Here is a 14042-nt window from a genome sequence, read left to right as displayed (position 1 = left end):
AAAAGTATTCTCTTTGGTCTCTTTAGCTCCAGCAGTTAGCAATGCTTTCCTTGCAACTCAAACCTGCTGAAACTGCAACTATGGAACTTCATGACTTTGAAGATAAAGTCCACCTTTTACCCTGATTTATAAGTCCTGTCATTGTCTACCTCTTGCATATCTTTCCAGCTTCACAGTCAATTAATGCTGCTTCTGATAGGGAAGAACTGGGGCAACAAAGAGATTTCGAATCAGGGATGACTCCTTTGATCAATGGCTAATGCTGCTGGATCCGGGGAGCGTGGTCACTGTGAGAGTTGGCCACCTGCTACTCTTATGCATGAGATGGTCCCTAAGTTGTCATGCATCACTCACAGAGTGCCTATGCCTTGTAAGGTTACAGCGCAGTTGCTTTATCTACACCTTTTACCTTGAATTAAATGTTATAGAAAACCGCTCTACAAAAATATTTTTCAAGTGAAGCTGTTCTACTTAAGATAATAGGGCTTTGAGGGGTCGAGGTCCAGCCCTGAGCACTCAGCTCCCTTATGGTGGGCATGGCCCCTGAGGCTCCTGTGGGCAACTACTGCCATTGAGGTTCCAAGACAGAGACTCTCAGACAGCCTGACAGTGCACCCACACAAGAAAAGAAAGCCTTTCAAAACAGCCACTTTATTGGTTATTTTAAAAGATTGCCTAAGAAACTAAAATGCACTTTGCTGTCCTCTCCTCCTCTGTTTAGTGTGTGACAAATAGCAACATTTCCAAATGGCAGGAAACAACAGAACGAGAAATATGTCAGCATGTGCGTCTGCATGGTGCAAGAGATGGAACATTAGGCGGGTTTTCGCCCGATGGCTGGCTCCCGGAGGAGTAATTAGAATTTGGCGCACTTCTTACTGGCCTTACCTCAGCTTCTCTGCCCCGGATTCTGAGAAAAGGTTTGTTGTTTCAGTTTGAAAATTGCATTTTAGACCAACTCTTCAGAGTGCACGTAGGGACAAATGGTTTGAGTGTTTAGCAAGCGGTGTTTGTATTCACATCCTGTCTCTGTCCATGGCAGGTTTATTTTTCAGAAGCCTAATAAAAAGAGATATTAAAAATTGAAAGTGGAGTTTTTGCTGCCAGAAGATGTGATTTTTATTTTTAGAGGCGCTCGTGGTTCTTTGTCATGCCATTTGAGAATGGGTAAGATTATTTTCAAATTGAGAAATAAAACCCTATCCAATTTTGAAGACTCAATTTGAGCCAAACAAAATCAACCTGAAGTATGAGAAGGGCTATTGCCAATGCAAATCTAATAATATCTCTGCCTTGCAATGAAATACATATATATGTCCATGAATAAGTCTATTTTTTAACATTCAACACTGTTCTCCCCACCCTCCACTGCCTTACAACAAAAAACAGCTCCCAGGGGTCCAGGAAATCTATTAGAAAGAACTGGTTAGGCATTCTTGACTTCAACTTACTAGTATGACTTTGGAAGAACTAAGAAAAATGAGCAGTTATTTATAGGATACTGTTATATCTAGCTTATTTCAAGACAGAACAAATTGCAGTAATGGTTTCGAATAATCCTTCAATGAATCTGGAACTACTAAAGGATAAATGTCTACCTATAGCTATATCGCATTGCACCCCTCTCTCATACACACAAACAGCTACAATGTATGCATGCCACCTGTGGGAACCACGCCAAAGAAGCCTAGTAGTCAAGACCAATTAAAGCACAGAGGCCTTGTTGTCAGTACACCGGACTGTCCAAGGCCACTCCGCACCTAGGCTAAGATACCATACACAGATCTCACGGTACGCTGTGCCCTTCTGTAACCCAAATGATTGATGTCACTGTTGGCAACTAGCCTTCTTTATCTCTGGAGTAATATATAGGTTACTGACCAGCTAGTGTAAGAAGCAGAGAGCAGCTGGGCAGAAGGAGTGTGAAGAAGACGAAGCTGGAGAGATGAAGCTGAGAGCTGGTACTGCTACGATGTAAGGCTAAGAGCTCATAGAGAGCTCAGATATAGCTACCATGTTAACCAGCCAGTGTGCTGGGCAGGGGAGACAGGAGAAGCTGCTGAGCCAGAGAGCTTAGATACCGCTACGATGTGAGGCAGTGAGTCTAGGGGGCAGCGTGCGGCTGCTCTATGGGTAGAGAGACTAATGCTGCTTTTGTGGGAAAAATGTATCTGTTCACCAGCCGGTATCCACTGCCGGCCTGTATGGACTTTGCTGTGAAGGACTGCTTTGCCTGTATAGGACTGTTGTGCCACTGGCTTCTGCAATAAAGACTCACTCTTATACACCCACAACTTTTCATGGGTTCTCCATCTAAGACCCAGTGTCCTAAGAGGTCCAGCCCCAGGCAGATGGGCTAGGACCCAACACCTGTAACTAGTGAGCAGAGGATAAAGGAGGAACTTGGGCTAAGTTCCCAACAGTGAGTACAGCACACAGGGTTGGAGAAGGGAACTGCCCTGGCATAATCGGGAAGAATTTAGAAGAACACATGGACTCAGAGAAACTCAGTAGTGCTGAGCAGTGCTCCTGCTGGCTCTGACATCACCACACACACATACATCAGACACACAACACACACATACAAACACATTACACACACATACACACCACACACACCAAGAGACACCACACATATGTATACCACATGCACCCCCCACACACATTTTATACACATACCCCACTCACATGCACACACACCACTAACATACACAAGTCACATGTAAATATATACTACAAGCATATCATAAATGGATACACATACACATTTATATATACACCATACATTCCACACACCTATAACACACATAATGCACATGAACACATAACACTTGCAAACACACACCAAGTACATACATACACACTAAGTATAAATTCACCATGCACATACATGCAAATATATCAAATGCAAATACATACCCTAAGTGCAAACACCCTAAGTGCAAATATACACACACATCACAAATATACACACTAACACACATATGCACACCCACAATACACATAGGCAGATTTCCACACTACTTACCAGGGGTGGAATATCCCAAAGCTCTCTTTTTTTTCTACCCCACCACTACATTTCACATTTTGAAAGCCTTTTCTCATTAACCTACAGAATTTTATCCTGTAGGTCAGGCACTAATCTACTCCTAACAAGATGACTGAGTCTGGTAGGGAACCATGCAGTTTCAGAGTGATCTGAAAAATGAACCCAGAGCCATCTTGATTATGGAATTTAAGGCCCATTCTAGAGCCTTAAGTTGCAGACAGGTTAAGTTCCTGTAAAAAACACACCTTTCCAAGACTGTTCTGAAATGTGGATGGAACTCAACAAGACAATCACGACTTTCTCCTGGTGGCATGTACAAGAGAAAGACAAAAGAAAATCTGAGAGAAAAATGCACAGAAAGAGAAGAAGGAAGGAAAACAGATAAGGAGAGGGAAAGAGAATGTAAAAGAAGATTCATTTCAACTCAAAAGAATTGCAAGGGAAACATAAGACCCCGCATATCTATAAACCCTGAAATGATGGTTTCAGGAAGCTGGATGTGGACAAGGTCAGATACCTTGCTAACACATTTAGCAAAAGCTCCTTCTTTCTCCTGTTCTACTTATCCAGCCCAGAGTGACACAGCCTCAAAAATCAGGCCTCTGAGGGGAGGAACTGAGAGGCTGTTTTCTAGATGCTGTAGAACAAGCATGTCAAACTCTCGGCCCGTGGGCCGCATGTGGCCCACAACGAATATTTTTTGCGGCCCAGCCAATAAGAGGTAATATGCAAATTAGCCAGACACTAACAGTCACGATTGGTCAGGAGGAGGCTGCGCATGCAGAGACGGGGGCCTGCCTGAGCTGCCGCACCGCAACAGGTCAGGCAGCCCCGGAGCAGACACTGACAGGGGGCCTGGGGCTGCCCCAGCAGCCGAGGCAGCTGGAGCAGTCCCGGAGTGGACACAGACAGGGGTGACTGCTCCAGCCGCAGCACACTGGCAGTCCCACCTCTGCATGTGAGCTGCAGAGGAAACACCTTTTCTGACCACTCATTGGCTAAGCTCCCGGTACGCCACTCGTAGTGTTCTTGGTAACTTGGGTAATAGAATCCAAGAAGGTGATGTAGGGTTTTTCCACCTCACTCCTGGAGGAAAAAACGAAGGTCCACTGCTGGAGGGGCTAAGAAATGTCATATTCTGCCCTTGCCGGTTTGGCTCAGTGGATAGAGCCTCAGCCTACGGACCGCAGGGTCCGGGTTCGATTCTGATCAAGGGCATGACCTACATTGCAGGCTCCTCCCTGGCCGGGGCTCACGCAGGAGGCAACCAATCGAAGTGTCCCTCTCACATTGATGTTTCTCTCTGTCTTTCCCTCTCTCTTCCATGCTCCCTAAAAATCAATGGAAAAATATCCTCAGATGAGGATAAAAAAAAAAGAAAGAAATGTCATATCCTATGAAAGAGATATCTTGAAAATGCCTAGAGAGTTGTCATTTTTTTCGTGGTGAAGGAACTGGAGTCCATGTTGATGAAAACACCTTGGTGGCTGCGGCGGCTGGCAGTGGCAGCAGCAGTGGGGTGATGGGACTGGTGCCTTCCCTTGATCAGCTGGTTGCCTTCCGCAGAGGAGTGGGCCTAAGCTGACATCCCCTGAGGGCTCCTGGACTGTGAGAGGGGCAGGTTGGCCTGAGGGACCCCCCTCCAGTGCACGAATTTCATGCCCCGGGCCTCTAGTTATTAATAATGAACTACAATGTTCACAAATGACTGATTACTATAATCGTGTTGCATTCATTTCTCTTATGCGCCTTACGCACGGGCGCACCATTTCTCTCCACTAATACTAGCAGCGAATATTCTAGCAGCCGATTGCCACATCATTAGTCTTGGACTGACTTGTTTGGTGTGCACAACAGGAAATATTTCACTTTCGGAGATCAAGAAAAATAGGTTTATTTGCGTTACGCTTATTAATTGGTGTAGTTATTCAGTGTCTGGTAAGTTAATGTTCAGGAAAAAATATTAATTTTATTAAAATGTCCTATTATTTTCTGTTAACGATTACTCATTTATTTCAGCCCTTTGTATTCAGCATATCTCTATCGAAATAAACCTACAAAAATTGAAGCTATGTTTCTACAAAAATTGTTTTTTTGGCAGCCCACATAAACTTAAACCTTGTTTATTTGGCCCGTGTTAGCCTTTGAGTTTGACATGTTTGCTGTAGAAGAAAGATAGGTAATAGTGCAACAGAGGTCATAGTGCAACACCATCTCCTTCTCCTTTGTCCAACACAAAAGTTTCCACTTCTCCCACAGGTCTCAGACATACAGAAGGTGATCTGGGTGACAAGGGTCCCATCTCCCAGAAGCACTACCCTCTCAGTGGGATTTTGTGATTTGAGCGCCTTTTCCAGCTCTGCAGATCATTTGACCTTTACTAGCAAATGCTTTCATAGCCTAGGAGAAAACTTGTTTTCAGTTCCAAAATAGCGAGTACTCTTCATAAATTCATTTTCCACATTCTCGTGTAAATAAGGTGAGCCTGTGATGATAGTTCCATGTTTATGCATTTTCCAGGAGCCAGGAAAAAAAAAATACCATAGGGGAAACACTATTTATAAATGATGAAAGTGCGTGCGCACGCACACATGCAGAGATGCAGAGAGCAGACTCAGCCCTGTGGTCATGGCGTCCTGTCAATGAACAAGAACTGAAAGCCAGGAAGGTGAACTCACCTTCAGAACTGATAAGAGTCATTGTTTAGCTTTCCTTTATTCTTTGTTTTGATCTAAGGCTGCCTCTCCTATCACTTTCTCCCTTGACACAGTCTCTCATTGTCAACATAGAGGCTAAAGAAAATTGTTCTTTCCACATAAGAGCAATATTCTCCCCTCCTTTTGTCTTTTTTAGGAAATTAGTAGCTCATGTTCCATGAGCTGGAGTGTTTTACCTTATCTTTTTCCTAGAAGAGAAGGGGGAATTTCAAAGCCATAATTTAGAATTATTCTGTCCACTTTATCCTAAATGGATTCTGTTCTCATTGAAATTTTTATCTCTAGACCTTACTGAAGATTATATTCAGACTCACCTACAGGCCCACAATTGTGCTCTCTTAGGAGCTGAGCTCTTTAGAAACATAATGAAATGTGACAGGCTTTTGAATTGGGCTCTAGAAACTGTGTCTTTTATGGCCAAGTGGATTCCTTGCCATTTTAGAAGCCAATCTCTACATTGTTTTATAGAAGGACCTGAGAAACTCAGGGTTTTCTAAACAGACGATACTTTCACATTGTTCCAGGACAGACTTATGGAGATTTGTTGCTTCTTAAAATATTTATTTGAAACTTGAGGTCTAAAAATAACATCTAGTCATCAGATGGAAGCTTCCATTTAGCCCTTTATCATACAAGTACCAAGGGTGATGATGAAGACTAACGCTTAAGGCTGTGACAGCTTTTTACTGTGCAATTCAGTTTCAAGAAAATTTACATGGCCAAAAGCTGGGTGACATTCTTCCACGATGTACCAGTTCCCCCATCAAGTTTGTTTTATTTGTCTTTTTTTTTTGTCTTTTTTTTTTTTTTTTGTCTTTTGTTAATCCTCATCCCAGGATATTTTTTTCACTGATTTTCAGAGAGAGCAAAAGGGAGGGGGGGAGGGGGACAGAGACAAATATCAATATGAGAGAGATACATCAATTAGTTGCCTCCCACACGAGCGACTGGGTCCGGAGATCAAATCTGAAACCTAGTTTTGTGCCCTTGACCCAGAATCGAACACATGTTCCCCCATCAAGTTTGTTTTATTTGTCTTTTTTTTTTGCCTTTTGTTAATCCTCATCCCAGGATATTTTTTCCACTGATTTTCAGAGAGAGCAAAAGGGAGGGGGGGGGGGACAGAGAGAGAGAAATATCAATATGAGAGAGATACATAAATTAGTTGCCTCCCACACAAGCGACTGAGTCCGGGGATCAAATCTGAAACCTAGATTTGTGCCCTTGACCCGGAATCGAACACATTACCCTTTGGTCTATGGGCCATGCTCTAACCACTGAGAAACACCAGCCAGGGCCCAGTCAAGTCTTTCATGACTGGCATCTCTTTGGATTTGTTGGAACCTATGCTATGCCACTGCTTAAATAGATTACCATCTAGTACAATTCCTTATTTTAAAAATAAGTCAGATCTCAATGAAGACTATGTTATGTCATTTGAATTCCACTTTAATACCCTTTCACTAACTTATGTGGTCATCCTATATAATAAAGAGGTAATATACAAATTGACCATCACGCCCTTGCACAAGATGGCTGCCCCCATGTGGTCAAAGATGGCCACCACGGGAGGGCAGTTGGGGGTGACCAGGCCTGCAGGGGAGGGCAGTTGGGGGCAACCAGGATAGCAGGGGAGGGCAGTTGCAGCAGGACCAGGCCTGCAGAGGAAGGCAGTTAGGGGCAACCAGGCCGGCAGGGGAGGGCAGTTGGGGGCAATCGGGCTGTCAGGGGAGCAGTTAGATGTCAATCAGGCTGGCAGGGGAGTGGTTAGGGGTGATCAGGCTGGCAGGCAGAAGTGGTTAGGGGCAATCAGGCAGGCAGGCAGGCGAGCCATTGGGAGCCAGCAGTCCCAGATTGTGAGAGGGATGTCCAACTACTGGTTTAGGCCCTATCCCACAGGGCTCCCAGATTGGAGAGGGTGCAGGCTAGGCTGAGGGACAACCCCCTCCCCAAGTGCACAAATTTCGGTGCACTGGGCCTCTAGTCTATATACAATAATGAACCGTATTCTAACAATACTTCACTGTTTTGATAACTGAAAGCAGCCTTACAGTTCAGTATACAAGCTCAATTATTCTACAGCATTTAATAGTTTTCTAAAAATACATAGATAGTTACAGCTTAGTACGCACACATATCTCTTCTCTGACCATAACATGATAAAAACAAAGCTCAGAAGGGTTCATCCAGGAGCAGTAGAAAGAAAATGAAATTTTCCAGGTTCTCTGGATTCTAGTCCTGATTGTCACCAATAATTTTGTGACTTTGGGCAAGTCTAAAAGATAGGTGCTTAATTTGAGATTCTCAGTTGAGTGGTTAGACTAGGTGATGATTGAGATACCTTTCAACACTGAGATTCTTTTATTTCCTAATCTGTTTACCAGAAATTAGTATAATATACTCTTCTGACTGACCCTTTCAAGAATCACAGATGGCCACAGCAGAGTTTACCTACAAAGTAGCTCTGATTTCTGGTAAGCCATTGTAGCAAAGGCTGTTAGCCATCCACTAATGTCCACTTGCTACTTCTTTCTGGTATTAAAATACCCCACCCAGATTTTCACAGGGTTTAAGACAATTCCTGGCCTCTTTTGCAACTAGGCTCTGTGACTAAGTTCTGACTAATGACATGTGAGCCAGAAATGGTGTGTATAATTTCCAGGTTTCACCCTTAACTAGGAGGGATGTGCCCCCCCACTTCCTCTTTGCCCTGTTTCATCGTCTGGAGAGAGTGGTTGTAGCTAACCCATGTTGGACACAGAGACGGAAGCTGTATGTTAAATATACCAGGGTTAATACACCAGCCCTGCATTGCCTACTTCCAGACAGGCAGATAAGTGAAAAGTAAATTCTCACTGCACTGTGAGTATCTTTGTTTTAACAGCCACCAGTGAATGCTGTCATGGAATAAAATGAAGAATCCTAGTGTTACTGGAGAAAGTAGAGGGGCAGATTTTCCCAATGCTCATGGGAGTGGGGTTCTTGGGAAACCACTGAAATCAGCATTTTCAGAATACCCCACAGGAGAATGAGATGTGTTAAAAGACTTTATATGGGTGGAGTTATAGTTCTTGGGTTGCAAAGTCCCCTGCCCCTACCCTAGTCCTGAAGAAGGTGCAGCTGGGGTTCCAGTAGAACAAAAGCAGGGCCAGGGTCCAGAGCTCCCATTCCATGTTGCAACCAGGGCCAGTCCAGCATCAGACTAATTAAAGTCCATTAGTTCACTGTGTGGAGCCCATATGGCTGAGAGCCACATGGGCAAATGCAGGGGAATGCACCCTCTGCAACAGGAGTCAGGTGCAAACAGCAAGCAAAAGAGCCGAGAGGAACTCCCTTTGTCTAGTTTAAATATTCAGGCTCCGCGTTCTTGCAGTGGCCACAACTATTCTGGCTACTGATCGCTTCCATGTGTGACTGACAGATAAGCATCTTTCCACATCACTCAGACCTTACTGGGCTCATGTCTGTTGTCCAGTCCCTTCCCCCGTCCATCAGTGGGAAACGAGAGTGTTAAATTACAGCTTTCTAGCAAAACTGTACAAATAGCATGCCTATGTTATTAGTCTTCCCTATACTCCTTTACTGTTAAATCATAACCAGGTTATTATAATGGTATCACTAGCAGGATGCTTCAGCCTTGGATCCCATGCCGTAGTAACCTAGCTTATACATTATGGTTCCATTTACAAAAGTTAAAAATTAAACATAGTTGTAATTATAAACTAAGACATCTCAAGTTTCATAGTTTATAAGACCTGTTGATTACTAAGGCCGATGATGTTTTAATATAACATTTCCTATGAGATAATGATAAAATGAATCTTTATCCTTAACATATTATATGGTAGTCAATATACTTTTCAAAATTCCAAGTTCAATAAATAGTCTCACACTACAGAAACATAGTATAAACATACTATAAAATATAAACACTACTGCCATCAGGAATGAAGTAATCAGTATTGGGTTGGGTTATAATAGCCACCAAACTGTCTTTAGAAAAGTGTTTCTTCAAATAAAAGAGGTTTGTGAATCCTGAAATCTCAGGAACCCAAGGACTAGATGTCACTAACCTTTCTGCTAGTGTACTAGAAGAATTATTTACAAAATTTTCCCTTTACTGGTCATTTACTGCCACATCTCGACTTCAACACTGGGCTAACTCATAAATCATGTATGTAAAACCAAGGACTGATATTGAACCAGCAACTACCTTGAGAATAAAAAACAAGCCACAATTCGGTCACAGTAATAGTGCCAGATACTGCAGACTGGTTCTCTCAACACCCCTTCAAATCTCCTTCTAGCATTTCTTCTTGTAGAATAAAGGTTGGAAAGTTAGAACTCACATTTCGCAGAGGGTTCTGCATGGGACCCAGTTTCTTCTAAGACCACTCACATTCTATAAACTACCTAATACCTTATATTCAATCTCTTTCTCTTTACACTGGCTAATCTCCATCTATTTCTGTAACTAAGAATTCTGACTGCTACAGTGATATTTAATTATCTGCCTCTTTAAGGAGTGAAGATATGAGGAGCTTCATAAAAAAATATATTTTTTGGCTACCTTCTTATCATTGGAATTTTTTAACATTAATTATTTTCTTAAGGGAAAGAGAAGGAGGCACCAGTCTGGAGGCTAGGGCTTGGGAGCTGTGAGTGCTAATCAGAAGTGTTAAACAGCTACCTTCTTATTCCAGACTGACTCAACAATCCATCTGCGAAGATAAGTAGTCATTTTCACATTGGTCTCAATGTGAACGTCAATGCTGGGAGACTACTGAGTGCAACTGAGGTTAAGATGGGTATTTTGATCATGTATTAAACTTCTAGAGGTTAAAGGATTAAGCAACAGGGGCCATAGTCATTGGAAACCCTGTTGATAGAGGAATTGTTAAACCTGCTTCATGTAGGTTTATGGTTCTCAGCGTGTTTTCCCAAAACAAGAATATCAGCATCACCTGGAAACTTCTTGAAAAATACAAATTTTTGCACATGTACTCACATGCCAGACCTACTGAATCAGAAACTCAGGGTCAGCCCCAGCATCTGTTTTAGAAAAGCCACCAGGCAATTCTGATAGTAGCTCAGGTTTGAGGACCACTGCTGTAGGTTGTTCACCCCAGTTGAGGTTAAATGGAGTTTAAGTTAGGGCAAGAAAAGACAATTGAAAAAAACAGGTCTTTGATTTAAAAGGAAGTGCATGTTAGAAGTAGAATGTAAATCTTTTCCCATATAAAATGGAAAAAGCATTAGTAAAAAGAGCATTGTCCTGGGAATCTAAATCATTGGATTTGAATTTTTAACAAATAATTAAGTAACTTTGAACTAATCACTTAATTTTGGGGGGATTCCATTTTCTTGTTTGTAAAATGAAGAAATGGGATAATATGTTCTCCAAAAGTCACAATTCTGTTTTCTATCAGTTCTGGACAAACTTAACACTATTATCCTTGTTAGCATCATATTGTTTCCTGAGTATCATGTTCTTTCTGGGTAAACCCAGAAACCTAATTTTCCAACATTCTGTTTTTCTACTTAGGAGCAGTAACTGGAAGAAAATTACTAAAAGATACATGCCGTTCTCTACCCCAAGTGAAAAGTCCAGGAGTACACTCCAGCTTAATTCAAAACAGGTAAAATCCCTTGGATAGCTGAAAGGCCAATGTAATATTTAAAATGTATTGGGAATTTACCAATATACTAAAAATATGTGCAAATTACTTATATGTGCCTTGTATATTATTGATGATTTTTTATCACATATGAAATTTGAATATTAATCCTGGACACTGTGTGTTAATTAAATCTACATCCAAAATTGAAGAATTGACACTCACTGGCATTTAGCCAAGGCTCAGGCAGGTAGTGATTATACTTGGGAAAACCACAAAACTACACCTCTTAACAATCTAGAAACATTGGAACATTGAGAGGAGAGGAGATTGTCTACTTTGTGAATGTGGGAACTAGAGAGGAAAAAAGTCATCTGTGTAATGAAATTTATATGCATGAAGGAAAGGAGGGATGGGCCTACCTATGCAGCAGCAGAGGCCAAGAACTAATTGGTTAATAAATTTGCTAAAGATGAAAATGCAAACACATCACAAGGCTATAAAGTAATAAATTAATATAGAATGCCAGAAGGAAGTACAGCAAAAATGTGTCCCTTAAGGCTGAGACTATATCTTTCTTCTTACCATCTATCTTGGCAGATAGGAGGTACTTAGTAGATATTTGAGATTGAATGAATGAATAATGATTGTGAATGAGAACATTTTAATTTGTACATAATCACAAAAAATCCACAAAATTTAGCTGTGTGTTTCAAGCAGAAACAAGTTGTTTTATTTTTAATGACCCTAAAATATAGTATCTTCTTTCAAAGTTTTGCAAGGCAAAGGGAGTGGGAATGAATATTCATGCAATCTTTATTATGTTGAACCTTATGAAAGTATAGAGATTCACTGGTTTTGGCCTAGAAAAATGTCAAATTCAAATGGTCTGACCTAATTATTATTATTATTATCATTATTTTGTCTAGCAGACATTATCCACATTTAAAACACGGACTAGCACTATCTTTGTAAACACTGAGTCACAAAGAGTTAATCCTGGCATTTGAAGAGATAGAGCCAGTATATGTTATGAAGACTTGTGACTGCCCATTATCTATAGGGATTATTTTAGAGTATAAATCTTCTTATTAAAAAATTAGAGGACCAGTGCATGAAATTCCTGCACAGGGGGTTGGGAGGGGGTCCCTCAGCCCGGCCTGCACCCTCTCCAATCCAGGAGCCCTTGGGGGATGTCCAAAACCAGCAGTCGGGCATCCCTCTCGCAATCTGGGACCACTAGCTCCCAACCACTCACCTGCCTGCCTGCCTGATCGCCCCTAACCCCTCTGCCTTCCTGATTGATCACCCCAAACCGCCTCTGCCTGCCTGCCTGATCACCCCTAACTGCCTCTGCCTTGGCCCCGCAACCATGGGTTTGTCTGGAAAGACGTCCGGAAGATGTCCAGTCTATCTGGTCTAATTAGCACATTACGTTTATTAGTATAGATAAATTAAACAGTGTTGTTCCAGAGCTATTAGAAGAAAACACTAGAAAAGAGTCTTAAAATAAGTTTTAAAATTGGATAGTGGTCATGGTTGCACAACTCAGTAAATATACTAAAAAACACTAAATTGTACACTTTAAAAAGGTGAATTTTATAATATATCCATTATCCTATATAATAGAAGGCTAACATGCAAATTGTCCCCTCAGGAGTTTGACCAACTGGGAGTTCGACCGCTTGCTGTGACGTGCACTGACCACCAGGGGGCAGCATGGAATGAAGGAAGGCCCCGGCCTGGAAGGAAGGCCCTGGCCAGCAGCCGGCAGTGGGGGGAAGGAAGGTCCCAATCCGCCCTGATCGCTGGCCAGGCCTAGGGACCCTACTCGTGCACGAATTTCATGAACCAGGCCTCTAGTATCTCAATAAAGATGCTTTTAAAACTAGAAAAGACTAGAGCTACAGAGAGTGGAAATACAAGTGCACTATGTGGGTCATTCTGCAGCTCAGAGGAGGACGAGGAGGAGGCAGAGGAAGAGGAGGGGTGCATTACTGCCAAACCTCAGACATCTGCCTGATTGCTAGCCAACCTTCACAGTACCATCTTTGAGAAGATTGCATGTTGCAGCTCACACCCTTGCCAAGTCATGAAAGTAAATATACATGCAGTATTAATCGTCTCTGGTATTTTCAGCATGATTCTTGAATTCTGGAAAGGGATCCCCTGAACATTCTTAAATTAAAGCATAGTGGGTACTGTTGTCTTTGCAAAATGTCATTTCAGTCTTTGTAGGAAGGATCTTTCTCAAATCCACTTGTCCAGTGAATCTCATATGGCTGGTTCTAGGACATAGAATAAATGTAGAGAGTTACCTATTAGCCATGATTCTTGACATGGGAGGAGGAAAGGTCAAGAATCCCAGATGAAAAACCAAACACTCAGGAAAATGTACAGATACACAGACTCAATTTAACATAAAACATCAAGGATATAAGAGCCTTGAATCCCTTCCATGGACTCTCTATCAGAAATCCTTGGTCTATGTTCTGTATAGCATGTCTGCATTGCATTCTATTTGAGTATGTTAATAAAACTTAAGATTGAAAAATAAATACTAGAACCTTAGAAACCTCTAAAGAGGTCATCCCTTTTATTTACTACTAGAGGCCCGGTGCACAAAAATTTGTGCACTCGGGGGGCGGGGGGAGGGGG

The sequence above is a fragment of the Myotis brandtii genome, unplaced genomic scaffold (genome assembly GCF_000412655.1).
Source record: "Myotis brandtii unplaced genomic scaffold, ASM41265v1 scaffold967, whole genome shotgun sequence".
Lineage (NCBI taxonomy): Eukaryota > Metazoa > Chordata > Mammalia > Chiroptera > Vespertilionidae > Myotis > Myotis brandtii.
Note: the sequence above shows the minus strand (reverse complement) of the source record.